The 17,615-nt window shown below is 39.7% G+C and overlaps 1 protein-coding gene across 2 annotated transcripts in view; it reads left to right on the top strand.

Moving 5' to 3' along the window:
- LOC115628654 (synaptosomal-associated protein 25) overlaps positions 1-17,615 on the top strand; it is a 183,891-nt gene that overhangs the window by 70,947 nt on the left and 95,329 nt on the right. The window lies entirely within an intron of this gene.

Genomic DNA, 17,615 nt, shown 5'->3' with positions numbered 1-17,615 from the left:
AAGTTATTTGGTCAACTTATGCAACTGCACAACATTTAAATGAGCATGCACACATATGTATATACATACATACATACACAAGGGCGTACGCAGGGGGCGGCAGGGGGGGGGGGGGCGCCCGTTGCCCGTTGTATTCTTTCTCAGACTAAATACATAAACCAAGTTTAAAGTTAATCGGATTTCTTATTTCCTAAAACCACTTCTTGGTGCTCACCTACACTTTGAAGCTTTTTAACGCTTTCCATTTGGGCTGTGCGTTGATTGCACATACATATGTATGCACTTACATACCCACAAATTTAACATCGACATACATACAGGCCTCACCTATAAGTGCAACTCGTCCGAAATTCCTCAGCGCGCATGGTCGAGTTATTCCCGGAATGCGGGACTGAACATGGGGCATGTGCGGGATATTTATTTATGATTTAAAAATTGAGATGTCCCGCCGAAATCGGGACGTCTGGCAACGCTGATATGTACATACATACATATGTACATTTTATTTTTTGATACAGGCGCTATCTATCCTCACGTACATATGTATCCATATGTGTTTTTTTTTAATATGAATGTTGTGAGTGTAAAAGGCGTGTTTCTGCTTTTGTAAATCGCAATAATACATTCACGGAATAGGCTTAACGCTTAATGTCTCCCAGAATTCTTCAGAATACATTTGTAGCGTTGTTAGCTGATGCAACCGTTTAACACAAAAAGTAAATCGCTTGTAAATATGCGATCAGCTGAGATGCTAGAGATGGGCATGTGTCGGCTTTGTTCGGGCCGTCACAGTGCTATCACGTAATTGGCTGTAAAAATACATGAATCCGTATGCACGGTGAATGGATACACAAATTTTTCATTGTAAATCAAATAATTAGAAAAATGTCGATATTTAATTTATGCTTGTATATAATATAACTTATCGTAAAATATTAATTTATGTTATGCAAATGTGGCTAACATAAACATTGTTATTTTTTGGATATGCGCTCCGAATCCCTTGCACAACACAATGTTTTCAATAGACTTTGTGCAAAAAACTGGAATAAATATTAGAGTATTTCCTAACTTTAAATTATATTTTGGTCGAGTTGTTTTTGTTTTCATCGCATTTTCACGTTCGTGTCTTTTCGTGCTTTATTGAGTCAACACGAACACGCACAAAATTGGAATATGAAACACGGCACTCCAGTCCACAGTGCAGCGATGTGCCACGAACAATAAAAAGCGCCGATTTTGTTTTTGTGATTGTGTCACTGTGTAAGTGTGTTTATGTGGTGTCCCCAACTGTTTGATATTTTGCGCTCTATGTTGTTTATTGTTGCTGCATCTGGCAAGAAAATCGTAGATATAGTTATCTTCATTAGGGATATGAAATTTGAAATCAATCGGACAACATTAATAACGCAAGGATCTCAGAAGGTACAAGGGCTAGAATTACCAAACTTGGCATCCAGGTTCCCCTAAGCCCTAGGCAGGTCAAGTTTGTTTTTTTTATTTTGATACACCCCCCACTCCCCCGCAATTCGTGTTTTTCTTATAAATTCCGTAATTCTTGGAATTTTGAAATCAGTTAGTTAGTTACATCCAGTTAGTGCCTATGTGTCCGTGTGCCAAGTTTAATCACGATAGGTCAATTCTGAAGAAAGTTATAGCCATAAATAAAATCGCTGCTCATGCGCTGCCTGCAGCACTGCCGGCAGCACTGCCCGCAGCTGTTGTTGTTGTTGCTGCTTTGGTTCAACTTTGTGCTGCATACATACACGCATATAAACACGCATAAGTACGTGATGTAAATGTATGCTGTTAAAACTGAACTTAACATGTATTCTAATTTAATTTAATTAATTAATTAATTAATTTTTATACCCTGTACCCGTAGGGTAAAAAGGGTATATTAGGTTTGTGCAAAGTATGTAACATGCAGAAGGAAGCATCTCCGACCCCATAAAATGTATATATTCTGAATCAGCAGGACGATAGTAATCGATCTTGACATGTCCGTCCGTCCGTCTGTTCGTCTGGATGAACGAAAGTATCTCAGAAACTATAAAAGCTAGAATAACCAAAGTTGGCATCCAGATTCTCCTAGGTCCGAGAAAGGACGAGTTTATTTTTTATTTTTTTAATTTTCCCCCTTCACCCGCTACAGAATTTCGTCAATAGCGTCCACATTTCAAATGCTACCTAAATCAAACTTTGCACACATAATTTATATATAATTGTCTACTGTTGTTCATTTTATTCAATTCGGTCAATTCTAAGAAACCCCACCAAACTGCAGCAACAAGTTCGCTCTTCTTCCTCTTTTTGCTGCTGCTATGGGCGCATATAACTCAGTGACGGAAGTTTACCTGGGTACAGGGTATTACACTGTCGGGCTTGCTCGACTGTAGCGTTCTCTCTTGTTTTTAATAATTTAATTTTTTTTTAATTTTTTATTTTTTTTTATTTTCCTTTTTTGGGGAGAGTACAGGCTATTTTACTGTCGGGCTTGCTCGACTGTAGCGTTCTCTCTTGTTTTTTACAGGTAAACTCCCATATTTCAAGAAACCAAGTATGCAGTTTTTCTTGGAATTTTTCTAAGAGTATACAAATTAAGTGTGAAGTTGATCAGATGAAAATGAAATGAAATTATTATATTCCTAGCTTTTACCGTTTGGGCTGTGCGTTGATCATCAATCAGTCAGTCAGTCAGGACAAACTGTTTTATATATATAGATATAAATATATAAATATATAAATATATAAATATATAAATATATAAATATATAAATATATAAATATATAAATATATAAATATATAAATATATAAATATATAAATATATAAATTTATAAATATATAAATAAAAAAAAGAAAAAATGAAAAAAATTTAATTAACTTTAAAAACTTATATTAATTAAATTATTTAATTAACTTAAATACAAATTATTCAATACAGTACAGTTTCAACAGTATACATTTACATCAGAATCGTGTATCTGCGTGTTTATATGCGTGTATGTATGCAGAACAAAGTTGAACCAAAGCAGCAACAACAACAGCTGCTGGCAGCGCATGGGCAACGATTTTATTTATGGCTATAACTTTCTTCAGAATTGACCAATCATGATGAAACTTAACATACGGACACATAATAACTAACTGGATGTATTTGAGTTAAAAATTCCAAGAACTACAGTAGTTATGAAAAACATGAATTGCGGGGTCGTGGGGAGTGTATCAGAAAAAAAAAACACAAACTCGTCCTTTCTCGGACTCAGGAGAATCTGGATACCGTGTTTGGATATTCTAGCTCTTGTACTTGCTGAGATCCTTGCGCTCATACAGACGGACGGACGGACAGACGGACATGGCTATATCGACTTGTCTTGTCATCCTGATCAATAATATATATACTTTGTGGGGTCTGCCACGTATCCTTCTGTGTGTTACATACATTCGCACAAAACTAGTATAGCCTTTTACCCTTTGGGTACAAGCTATAAAAATATATATATGATCAGCATAACAGACGAGTCGATCCATACCTGTGCGTCTGTCTGTCCTTCCGTATGAACACCTGGATCTCAGAGACTATAAGAGCTAGAGACACAAAATTTTGCACAAATATGCATTATGTGTGTACGGTGTGCAAGTTTGTTTTATTTTTTTGATTTCCCCATGGGTCCATATGCCAAGTTTCATTAAGATAGCTCAATGTTGAAGGAAGTTATAGCAATAAATAAACAGCTGTTGCTGATGTTGCTTCTTGCACTGCTTCGCACTGCACTGCGCATACATGCGCACACACAGACACGCATATACTTACATAGACACAATTTCTATGGATTTATGAAGATAAGTATACAATTATATACTATACGCTTAACGTTAGTTCAAATACCCAGGAAGGTAAAATCGAACAACGAGAGAAGAAGAGTTTGAATGTAGCCTAAATAATGCAGATATACATCAATACTGCAAGAGCGAAAGAAGAAAAAAAACGAAACCTTTCACGAATATATGCTACAGATGAAAAAATTAGCGTCAGTCGGTAATGTGATAGATGCGACAGTTATTCGTTATATTGTTGATGTCTTATATAAAAGGCGAATATAAGTGCGCGATGTATCGTTGCCAAACCTTTAAAGCCGAATACATGTGAGCAAAAACAAACCGAAGCAGAATTCAAATAAATAACACGTTGTTGATCAAAAGTCAAAGAAGGACCATTGCTTTAACTCATCTGAGAATAAACGTAGGGATTGCACAGCCGCGGTAAAATGCTTTAAATGTAATCAAAGCGGTCACATTGCCTAAAAAATGACAATAAAGTGCGTGTTGTTGTTGATCGCCGCGGTGTGAAGTTCGCCTTAATAAACGGAACAAAAGTAGAGACTCTAGTAGATACCGACTCTGACGTAACGATTATTAAAGAAAATGTAGTTAAAGACATTGTCAATGTTGACATCCAGAGAAGTTCATCCATGTTGCGAGGCCTGGGAAACATAGCAACGAACCTTTTGGGTTCTTCACAGCCGAAATAAATGTAGACGATCTGCAGACAAATCAGAAATTCATGATTGTCCCAAGCTACAAAGTCGACTACGATGTACTGTTGGGGCATGATTTTATCGAAAAATTCCGCTTGACTGTTGATTCGAAGGGCTACATATATTACAGCTCCGCCTCAGTTCTTAAAGAGTGTAGATCAGTTAATAGAAAACAGCACCCAGATCACTCTAAAAATTGTCCCGGTCACAGTCGTCCATCCGTTTCGTAATTAACATGTCGTCTATCGGCTGATGAATCAGATGCAGTCAAAAAGCAAGTGGAGAAGTGGCTTGAGAAAGGTGTAGTGCGCAAGTCAACTTCGAACGTGGCAAGCAGAGTAGTCGTTGTGAGGAAGAAAGATGGCTCACTAAGAGTTTGCGTCACCTACAGAAAGTTGAACAAGATGGTACTCCAAGACAAATTTAAAAAAAACAGATCAGTTTTTTATAGCCTGTACCCAAAGGGTGAAAGGCTATACTAGTTTTGTGCGCATGTATGTAACACACAGAAGGAGGCGTGGCAGACCCCACAAAGTATATATATTATTGATCAGGATGACAAGACAAGTCGATATAGCCATGTCCGTCCGTCCGTCTGCCCGTCTGTCTGTATGAGCGCAACGATCTCAGGAAGTACAAGAGCTAGAATAACTAAACTTGGTATCGAGGTTCCCCTAAGTCCTAGGAAGGTCAAGTTTATTATTTTTATTTTGATACCCCCCCCCCTCCCCCGCAATTCGTGTTTTTGTTTATAAATTCCGTAATTCTTGGAATTTTGAAATCAATTTTGGTAGGTACATCCAGTTAGTACTAATGTGTCCGTGTGCCAAGTTTCATCATGATAGGTCAATTCTGAAGAAAGTTATAGCCATAAATAAAATCGCTGCTCATGCGCTGCGTGCAGCTCTGCCGGCAGCGCTGCCCGCAGCTTTTGTTGTTATTGTTGCTTTGGTTCAACTTTGTGCTGCATACATACACGCATAGGTACGTGATGTAAATGTATGCTGTTAAAACGGAACATAAACATGTATTCTAATTTAATTTAATTCATTCATTCATTCATTCATTTTTTTTAATAATTTAATTATTTTTTAATTTTTTTTTTTAATTTTCCTTTTTTGTGGAGAGTACAGGCTATTTTACTGTCGGGCTTGCTCGACTGTAGCGTTCTCTCTTGTTTTAATTTCTATAATTATTGAAAGATCGCTAGCTTTTTAGCGATTGCAACAAACAATATTTAACTAGTTATAAAATGAGACGCGGTATTCTTTCGATTATTAATATGGCTTTAAATGGCTTGGATAATTGTACAACGAGGTTCACAGTGCCGATATTGCAAGACAAGTGATTTGCCTGCTGCCGCTACAAGTCAGCGGGCCGGCATAAGAAAAGTAATGCACAAAGAGAGCGCCACAGAGAGAGCAGTAAAGGGCGCGATAGAGATCGCAAAGAAAAGGCTTAGAAGCTAAGTAGGGTGCTCCAACATTCCGGCCCCTTTGAAGGACTCCCGGTCTTTCAAATCCACACGGAGCACCGCCAACATCGTGGACTGGTCGCCTAGCAGCACCGCTGCCTCCAACAATCCTCCTATGTGAGGAGGTCGGGGAAGAATGAACCATCAATCGATTCGTCGCTCTGCCGCATAGTCCGTCAGCCGACGGCATGTCCCTCAGCAAGCCGCTTGTTCCCGCGAAGTTCGTCACGTTGTCGCTGAAGACCATTTCCGGCAGGCCGCGCTTCCCGATGAACCTTGTAAAGACGTTAAGGACAGTATCAGTGGATAAATTAGCTACCAGTTCGAGGTGAACGGCCTTCGAGGCAAAACAAACGAATACCGCTACGTAATTTGTAACGGGCGGTTTTCCGCGTATGCGATAGCTACCATGGAATGGGCCGCAAAGTTCGAGTCCACAAACCCTGAAAGGTCGACCTTCTCGAAGGCGATCACCTGGCAAATTTCTCATTATTTGCTCAACTAACTTGGGCTTGCATCGAAGGCAGTTATGTAAAACTGCTGAGCAAACCCTACGAGTATTTATCACCCAAATCTGTTGCTTTAGCAGCCCAACTAACATCTTAAATCGCCACAGCTCTTGCCACAGAGTTTTGGCCGATGTGACGATGGGGCACAAAGGTCCAAGTTGCTCAGACAAACGAGATAATATATTCCGCTTTGTCGGCTTCAACGAAGTAAAGCTATCCTCATGCAGATGATAACGAAATACATCATTATGAGGAGCCAGCATGTCGTCAACATAAAAACAATTTTTAATGACATTTAACGCGCCATGGTGACATCGAGCATAAATATTTGCCAATTCAAACAACGAGCGCACAGCAAAAAATGGCGCTGATGCAGTCCCGTATGTTACAGTGTTCAACTTAAAGGACTGCAGCTCATGAGAGGCGCTTTCTCGCCAGAGAATGAGCTGGTACTTTTTGTCTTTTTCAGACACGTTTATTTGCCTGTACATCTTGGAGATGTCGGCAGTAATTGCGTATTTATTCAACCGAAAATTTACAAATGTTGAATAAAGCTCCCTCTGAATAGTCGGCCCAACCATTAAAGTGTCATTTAATGATAGGGCCGTTGACGTTTTACTAGAAGCGTCAAACACCACACGCAATTTGGTTGTAGTGCTTTCAGGTCTCAGGACACACTGATGAGGAATATATTAGTGCTGTCCTGGAGGAGGAGATTCAAGAGCAGACATATGCTCAAGATCACGATACTCTCTCATGAAGTCATGGTACATGTCATAGAGAGTTTTGTCTCTTGCGAGTTTGCGCTCAAGTTGCAGAAATCGTCTTTCAGCAGTTTGAAAGGAAAGCCCTAGTACAGTGGGATCGGATTTGAACGGAAGTTCGACTTGAAAACGTCCTGTAGACAGGCGCTGTACTGATTTGGTGAAGTGAGCTTCACAGGCCTTTTGTTCAGCTGTCTGGCGCACAGCCTTCGACTCATTTGGGCTCCGATCGAGTTCCCAAAAGCGTTGAACTAAGGTGTCGAGAGAACAATCATTAACTTGAGCGACAACGTTAACGCTGAATTGTTGAGGAGGTATTTGCCCTGTATATCTTCCAGCAACAACCCATCCCAGCAATGTCTTCTGCAACAATGGAAGACAGGAATTGAGCTCGATTTGCCCAACGCATAATAACTTGTAAAAAAGTTCAGCGCCTAGGAGAATATCAACCTTGGCTGGCTTATAGAATTCTGGGTCAGCCAACTCAAGGTTTGCGGGTATTTTCCAATTCGATGTGGGTACAAAGTTACCAGGCTGACAAGTAGATATGGATTTAAGAACCCAAAAATCAGTGCCAAAGCTGTGAGAATTCAAACGAGATTGAATATCAGCGCACACCTTGTGCCTACTACCAGTAGTGGTTCCACCTGCCATTACAATACTCACAGCTGTGTCTTTACGCTTAATCGAAGGCGCTGCGCAAGGTTCTCAGTCATGAGGTTCAACTGTGAGCCGCCATCAAGTAACACACGAGCAGGATGGTAATGGCCGAATCTATCTTTAATTTTTACGACTGCTGTGGCAAGAATTACTTGATCGGCACTTAAAACGTGACCTAAGTACGCTTCTGGAGGTGCGACTGCGTGTGGAGCGGGTGAATTTGGCACAGCTACGTAGTATCTGTGCAACAACGAATGGTGTGGTTTTGAACACACCCGACACTTGGAAGCCTTGCAACTGGAAACTACATGACCCACATTCAAGCAATTGAGGCACATTTTTTGAGTCTTGGCGAACTCAAATCGCTGCATAACGGGAATAGATCCGAAAGAAGGGCAAGTATAAATATTGTGTTCCGCAGAACTACAGTATGTGCACTTCGAGATCGGTTTTGAAGGCTTTGAAGGACCCTTTGTGCAAGAAAACGAAGCTTTACTATTTCTTGCAGGTTCTACTCGCGGTTTATTTGGAACCCGAGTTGTCTCTTCAGCCGCTAAATATTGGTAACGCCTGTTTAACTGCTTAGCGCAGTCATCCCAAGAAGGCAACTTGTCATAATCGAGCTGTTCCTCAAAACGAGATTTGGTTGCATGATCAACTTTGGCCATAACCATATGTATGATCATTGCATTCGAAATGTCCTTTTCACTTCCCAATGAAGTTAAAGACGCATAAATGGCAGAAATAGTGTCAACGATGGACCGCAAAGTAGACGCATTAGGTTTGGTCATACTTGGGATGTCAAACAATTGCGAGATAGTGTCGAAAAATATCAAACATTTGTTGTCGTACACAGACTTGAGGCTAGCAATGGCTTTCGAGTAATTGCAGTCCGTTAACTGAAACGGTTTCACAACTCCTAGAGCCTCACCTGACAAACACGACACCAAATGATTAAACTTCTCGACGTTGGTCAACGAAGGATCGTCATGAACTAGGCTTTCAAATAAGAACATAAAATTCTTAAATTCGGCATGCTTTCCACTGAATGTAGGCAGCCGCATTTTGGGTAACTGGGACCGTTGACTGGCCATCATAGAACAGTCATGAGAAGTCTGACTTTCAACTTTTTGTTTCGTTGCCTTCACATACAACGCCTTAGTTGAAATGCACAAATCGTCAAGTGGCCCTCTACTATCGTTACTTAGATTGAGACTATCCAAATCTGCCTGAAGCGCCATAGCTTTCTTTATGTAATCTTCTAACAGCTCGAGACGACACTCGAGTTCTGTTTGTTCAAACGAAATTGTCTTTAACTGAAATGCTGTTCTCATACGAGCAATATCAGCGCTAACCTTATCAAATTTCTGCAAGCATTGTACTAGTTTAGAATTAGCTACTACTTGTTGCTTTTCAGATTCCGACATGGTAGAGTATAACCAAAATAAACTCTAAACAAGTTGCAAATCAAAGAAAAAAGCCGAACTTTCCTAACAACCCTCGCAAATAACAACGCGCTAAAACAGCAAGAGACCAACTGAAATGCACACAGATTACGTACACACGCACTCAATACAGTATGCACGCAAGCAAAGTAGCAGTCCAACCGACCGCACAAACAACAACGAAATCTGCAAGCAGTCTCAGCTGTACTCAGAAAATAGGCGTCGATTACCGCAAGCACGCTTGTAGGCAACGCTAATCCAAACGGGTAGCGGGGGGAAGTTCGTTGGCCCAGCGACAAGTGTAGCCGAAAAAGGGCGCGCACAAAAGAGAGAGCGACAAAATTCTTTTGCTACGCTCGCGGCGCAAGCAACAACAAAGCTATGGTTGTATGTGTGCAGCTGATGCAACAAATCTTCATCAAAAAACCAAGACAATAGAAACAAAATAACTTTAAAATATTTGTTTTTTATGTTAAAAATCAGCTTTGTAGCCCTTTTTTAATTGTTGTGGTTTGTTTTGCCTCGAGGTTTTGTTAGTAGTTATGTTTAATTTATGCAAGGTGTGGTGTATGTGTGTATATGTATGTATATAATATAATCATGCAGTGGTTATTGGCGAATATGTACATATGTATGATTATGTATTTGTGTATGTAATGTAGTTGCACAAAATAAATCAAGTGCCAAAAATTGAGTCGGCATAAGCACACACGTACTATATGTACATACGTATGTATGTATGTAAATAGATTTTTATCCACTTTACACTTGCACGAACTTGCAGCAATTAAACTTATTAATGCTTTATGCTCAATTGTTGGCACAGAATACCTGCAAGCTCTCAAAAGAGTCCACCGAAACTTCCCTGGATTCCGAGCGACGAACACCCATTAGCCAAGCCAAACGACAGTACCACAAGTAGGGCAGACAGCAGCTCCACAGTCCAAACGAGCAGTTGTAGTTGATGATATCCAGAAAGGCACCAAGCTCCAAATCCAAATCAATGTATGTATATGGTATCCAAACGACACCAGATCCAAATCAAACGAGATACTAATCACACGACCGCGCACAAAAACCAAGCCACAAAGACCGCAAACAATCGAGAAAATAATCTTGAGAAAACCGAAGTCCCTGCTCGGGCGCCAATGAAAAATCGCTAGCTTTTTAGCGATTGCAACAAACAATATTTAACTAGTTATAAAATGAGACGCGGTATTCTTTCGATTATTAATATGGCTTTAAATGGCTTGGATAACTGTACAACGAGGTTCACAGTGCCGATATTGCAAGACAAGTGATTTGCCTGCTGCCGCTACAAGTCAGCGGGCCGGCATAAGAAAAGTAATGCACAAAGAGAGCGCCACAGAGAGCGCAGTAAAGGGCGCGATAGAGAGCGCAAAGAAAAGGCTTAGAAGCTAAGTAGGGTGCTCCAACAATTATTCTAAACATATGTACAGAGTATTTCAAAGTCGGGACACCCGACTTTAGCTTTTTTACTTGTTTCACACTGACGTTGCTCCGGAGTAAACTTGTCAATGGGTTTGTGGACCTCATCAATAAGCCATAGCCATATTACAAGGTTCTCGTTGATAGTCTCCTCTAGTGAGAGCGAGTAACTATGCACATGTCTCTGTGAGCCTTGATAGGCGCCCAGAGACGACCCATCCAAGTAACGTCTTTTGGAGCGTGGGCAGACAAGGGCCCAGTTTGATTTGACCAAGTGACAGAATTTTAGGAAATGTTTCAGTTCCAATTAGTCAATCTATATTACGAGTTTTGTTCTATAGGTTCCCGCCGCATCCTTTACCTTGATAATAGCGGTGGACAAGATGACTTGGTCTGAAGTGTTGCTGGTGTGCGTGTGTGTGACTGCGCCACTGTGGGCTGTTGTCACATGTGAAGACGACGGATGTTGTGATATAGACGATCGCCTGTGCTCAGCAGCATCCCGGTGCAACAAGGAGTGGTGAAGACTAAGGCAGATGCGACATCTGTGCGTAGACGAGCATTTGGCTGCCTGATGGCCCTTGCCAAGGCAGTTTAGACAAAGATCTAGGCGCTTTGCGGCTTCGTAACGCTGTCCGACAGACATATCCCTGAGCTGACTGCAGCGGGTGCAGGGCATTTCGCTGTCGGGCTTACTCGACTGTAACGGTCTCTCTTGTTACTTCTGCTATGAGCGCATATAACTCAGTGACGGAAGTTTACCTGGGCACAGGGTATTACACTGTCGGGCTTGCTCGGCTGTAGTGTTCCCTCTTGTTAGGGTTGACAAATATGTAAATATTGAAATTAATACCTTGAATTTAAACATTTAAGAATTTAGTATAATTTTGACTTAACACTCGGTTTTTGGTGTTCTGTATACAACGTCACTGGGTTATTGATTGCTGACACCTCCTGGAAGAAAGTATTGTTTTGAATAAGATCAGTCTGCTTCCGTGTCCATTCAGCAAGTCTACCGAATATATAGCAAATCAAAAATTCACCTCATTCCCATAGATAGCTTTCGATCCATTTACCAATCACCATAGATAAAAGCCCTTGTGTGTAAAGTTCCTTTAAAGTTCCATTTGAATAGTCAGTGCGTTCATGTTTTGCACTACTCAAGATCACATAGTTGAGTTACAGGTTTTGACTGGATTTGCGCTTGACATCAGTCCAAGTTGGACATTTTCTGGCTCACCATATGCGCTGTAGCGATTATAATTTCGGAGGGCTCTGTTGCTGAGATTAGCAATAAGGCGGACCGTGTCTCTTGCAGAGCTTTTTAGCGCAGTGGATAATTGAATATGTGCATTTCCTCCGAAAGGAAATCCACAGTTCTTGCTTGAAGTAGCAAATTTACCATTGTTGTTTGTATGGATTAATTGTGCTGTGATTTGCAATGGTATTGCTCATGTAGCCATTCCGACTTGTGCTCGTTTGACAGTGAAGATGACGATCAATTTGTTAATACAGCTTTGGTTTTCAAAACAAATGATTCTTCTTCTGCACATATCGATGTCACCCTCAATTTTCAATTACCTACATATTTCGTCGTTTGCAGTTTGTGCTTCTGTCAATGTTTTTGCAGTTGAGTGAGTTCCTTCTGCTTCTTAAAAGTTATTCTGACTATACTCTGTACATAAAATGTTCTGCTTTGCGGTAGCTGAAAAATGTAACAGGCAGAAGGAGGCGTGGCAGACCCCATATATATATTCTTGATCAGCATGACAAGACGAGTCGATCTATCTCTGTCAGTCTGTCCGTCCGTATGAATAACTGGATCTCAGAGACTATAAGAGATAGAGACACCAAATTTGGACAAAGATACCTTATGTGCGTACGCTGTGCAAGCTTGTTTTATTTTTTAGATTTTCCCACCACTTCCCCCCTATGGGGGCTTACCCGATTTTACATTCGTATAATTCGAATTTCCCTCGAATTTCCCTCCCTCCCCCCTCTACCCCGCAAATCGTAACTCCCGTAATTCTTGGAATTTCGAACTAAAATTTTGGAAATACCCCCCGTTGGTTATTATGTGTCCGTATGCCAAGTTTCACTATGATAGACCGATTTAACAAGAAGTTATAGCCATAAATATATTTGCAGCTGCAGCGCTGCTCAAGCGCTGCCCGCGGCTGTTGTTGATGTTGCTGTTTGGTTGACTGCGAAAATGCTTACACAGACACGAATAGATGCGCATAGGCATACATACACTCACACAGACGTAATTGCTATGTAAATGTGCAATTATAAACCCTTTACGTGAGTTCGAATACCGAGAGAGGTAAAATCGATAAAATTTTTTTTTTATTTTCTCAATTTTTTTTATTTTGTATAATTATTGTAAACATATGTACAGAGTATTTCAAAGTCGGGACACCCGACTTTAGCTTTTTTACTTGTTTTGTCTTTGTTTAGTGCATTTGACATTAGGGTTTTCATTAATAGCTTTATGCAGCAACAACAAATATCAAATAGTTGGGGACATCACATACACACACTCACACGTGTGCGGTTCTCTACGTACGGCTGAAAAAGTAAAGAGAAACATACATATGTATGTATGTATGTATGCCTGTGTATGAATATAGCATGTATGTACATTCGTATTAATGTATACATTGGGCAATCGAACACAGTTGTTTGATTGTAAATAAAATAATGCTCTAAAAACAACAACAACTGCAAGTCATTAGCTCGCTCTTCTTCTTTCGTTTTGACCATTTAATGTTAATTGCAAAGGCAAAACGCCAAAAGTTTACAGTTACCGTCGCTAGGCAACGACTGCGTAAGCGATAGTAAAGCAGAAACCGAATAACGGACCTACGCATATTCTGCTTCGCATTGCGGGCAGATGTATGTATGTATATGATTTGCTCTTATTGATCTCTATAAATAATTCGATTTTATTATTTAAATATTCTGCTTATTGCATTCAAACTTCGATAGTTTGATGGTATCGGTGCCAGTGGTTTTTGATCGTGGCTCATCGCTGCACGGCATTGACACGAATGCCGTGTTTCATATTCCGAGTTTGTGCGTGGCCGTATTGACTCAATATGGCACGAAAAGACTCAAATGTGAATTTAAATTTGGACTCAAGTATCCTTTCATAGTATCCATCATAGTGTAGGAGAACACTAAGAAAGGCTTTTGGAAAATTCTAGCTCCAAAAGGGGGAAAACGAGCTTTAAAAAATATTAGTTAGTCATGTTCGTTTAACGAAATAGTTTGGCAAGAACAAAAATGTAACGGACTATTGAACAATTTTTTGTCAAGAACAGTATTTAAATACCTTAAATGCCTTCCTACTGGTAACTTATAAGGTGAAAACATATGGGTAGGTTATGCACACACAAAATAATTACAATTGGAAACATTATATTGAGCCGGGTTAAGACGGGCAATACCTGCTAGTTTATACATAATAGTCTACTTTTATTTTAATAATTTCATTCATAATTTCATCTAAATCGGTTAATGCTAAGAAAAGTTATTAGCGAAACAAATTCTCTACAGTACAACCCCCCCAAACTGCAGCAACAAGTTCGCTCTTCTTCTTCATCTTTTTGCTTCTGCTAGAAGCGCATATACCTCAGTGTCGGAAGTTTACCTGGGTACAGGGTATTTCACTGTCAGGCTTGCTCGATTGTAGTGTTCTCTCTTGTTTTAATTTCTATAATTATTCTAAACATATGTTCAGAGTATTTCAAAGTGGGGACACCCGACTTTAGCTTTATTTACGTGAAAATAAGAAAGAAATTGCATCTACAACCATCTACTACGCAAAGCCCTAGAAGATGAAAAACACCGAGCTCAAATGGATTATATGGAGCAACTCTCCCCAAACAGCAAACGATTCCCATTGTGGAAAGCTGAATCAGGCCTATGTCCACCAATCGAAAGTGAATCACCATTACGTACACAAAGAGGAAAGTGGGCTCGCAGCAACGAAGAGAAGGCAAATCTATTTGCCGCCCATTTAGAAAAAGTCTTCAAACCACATCCAGCAACAAATAGCTTTGTGCTCCCATCAACCAATTATCTTGAAGCTACCACGCCTATCGTATTTCAAGTTGGAGAAGTTACAAGTGTCATTAAGGACCAAGTTTCAAAGCAAAAGAAAAGCGCCGGGCCACGATTTAATGTCCCTCAAAGCTGGAAAGGACAAGTCTCAGCCATCATCATATAGACCTATCAGTCTCCTGCCGTGTCTATCAAAGATATTCGAAAAACTGATCCTGAATCGCATCAAACAGCACCTACATACCAACAGTGCAATCCCATTGCACCAATTTGGTTTTCCCGAAAGACATGGAACCGTTGAACAAGTCAACCGAATAACCTCTGAGATACGAAATGCATTTGAAAAACGAGAGTATTGCTCCGCTGTTTTTCTGGATGTCGCCCAAGCCTTCGACCGCGTTTGGCTGGATGGCTTACTTCACAAAATCCAAATATGACTTCCACAGAACATCCACAAAATACTGGAGTCATACCTACAGCAAAGGAGTTTCGCAGTTAGACACTAAGATTTTGTCCCTGAATACCACCCAATTGAAGCTGGTGCACCCCAAGGAAGCGTGCTTGGACCGACACTGTATATCATATGTACAGCAGATATACCGACAAACAGTCGTACAACAATTTCGACATTTGCTGATGATACTGCCATCCTAAGTCGCTCCAAGTGCCCAAAAAGAGCTACAGAACTTTTATCATCTCACCTCGTGGCCATACAAGAATGGCTAGCAGACTGGCGCATACATGTAAACGAGCAAAAGTGCAAACATGTCACCTTTACCCTAAACAAACAAACCTGCCCTCCATTGTCGCTAAACAACATCAATATTCCACAAGAAACCGAAGTATCATACCTTGGTGTCCATTTGGATAGACGGCTTACTTGGCGTGAGCACATCAAAAAGAAGAGAGATCAACTAAAACTAAAAGCTATTAATCTACATTGGCTGATAAACGTCCGTTCACGACTAAAACTGGAGTACAAAGTACTCTTGTACAATGCTGTTCTCAATCCAATTTGGACATATGGCTCTGAATTATGGGGAAACGCTTCCATTAGTAATTTAGAGTTAATCGAGAGAGCTCAATTGAGGATACTGAGAACCATCACTGGGGCACTCACGTACATAAGAAGTGATAATATCCGCGAAGATTTAAATGTGGGATCTGTTAAAGATGAAATCGCCACGGTGAAAGCAAAGTACCAGCTTAAGCTTCGGAACCATCCGAACAGACTTGCACAGAATTTAACTTGTCAGGCTAGCCATACACGACTCCGGCGAAGAGACCTCCCCACCCAGCAATAACAGTAGGGGCCGTAAAAAAAAAAAAAAAAAAAAAAAAATTAATTGTAATTATTTAAATAACTGTATTAGATTAAGATTTTACTACTTATCGTAAGTCTCCTAGAGAGAAGATCCGATAAATAAAGATTAAAAAAAAAAAAAAATCTACAATTTGACAACGTTATTTGGTCAACTTATGCAACTGCACAACATTTCAATGAGCATACATACATATGTATATACATACATACATATATCAAAATACGAAAATACAACGCAGTTTATTCTGTATTCTTTCTCAGAGTAAATACATAAACCAAGTTTAAAGTTAATCGGATTTCTAATTCTATAAAACCACTTCTTGGCGCTCACCTACACTTTGTCAGCTTTTTGAGCCCGCGCGGGATATTTAATTTTGATTTAAAAATCGGGACATCTTGCAACGCTGATATGTACATACATAAGTACATTTTATTACATACATATAAGTGTATGTATTCAATTGTACAGTTATCCATATGTGTTTTTTTTAATATGAATGTTGTGAGTGTAAAAGGCGTGTTTCTGCTTTTGTAAATCGCAATAATACATTCACGGAATAGGCTTAACGCTTAATGTCTCCCAGAGTTCTTCAGAATACATTTGTAGCGTTGTTAGCTGATGCAACCGTTTAACACAAAAAGTAAATCGCTTGTAAATATGCGATCAGCTGAAATGCTAGAGATGGGCATGTGTCGGCTTTGTACGGGCCGTCACAGTGCTATCACGTAATTGGCTGTAAAAATACATGAATCCGTATGCACGGTGAATGGATACACAAATTTTTCATTGTAAATCAAATAATTAGGAAAATGTCGATATTTAATTTATGCTTGTATATAATATTACTTTTTCGTAAAATATTAATTTATGTTATGCAAATGTGGCTAACATAAACATTGTTATTTTTTGGATATGCGCTCCGAATCCCTTGCACAACACAATGTTTTCAATAGACTTTGTGCAAAAAACTGGAATAAATATTAGAGTATTTCCTAACTTTAAATTATATTTTGGTCGTGTTGTTTTTGTTTTCATCGCATTTTCACGTTCGTGTCTTTTCGTGCTTTATTGAGTCAACACGAACACGCACAAAATTGGAATATGAAACACGGCACTCCAGTCCACAGTGCAGCGATGTGCCACGAACAATAAAAAGCGCCGATTTTGTTTTTGTGATTGAGTCACTGTGTAAGTGTGTTTATGTGGTGTCCCCAACTGTTTGATATTTTGCGCTCTATGTTGTTTATTGTTGCTGCATCTGGCAAGAAAATCGTAGATATAGTTATCTTGATTAGGGATATGAAATTTGAAATCAATCGGACAACATTAATAACACAAACTTTTCATTTGAAAAAAGAGAAGAAATATAAAAACCTCAATA

Source organism: Scaptodrosophila lebanonensis, unplaced genomic scaffold (assembly GCF_003285725.1).
Source record: "Scaptodrosophila lebanonensis strain 11010-0011.00,11010-0021.00 unplaced genomic scaffold, SlebRS2 tig00000122-arrow-arrow-pilon, whole genome shotgun sequence".
Taxonomy (NCBI): domain Eukaryota; kingdom Metazoa; phylum Arthropoda; class Insecta; order Diptera; family Drosophilidae; genus Scaptodrosophila; species Scaptodrosophila lebanonensis.
The sequence above is the reverse complement of the archived record's forward strand: the minus strand, read 5'-3'. Positions and strand labels throughout refer to the sequence as shown.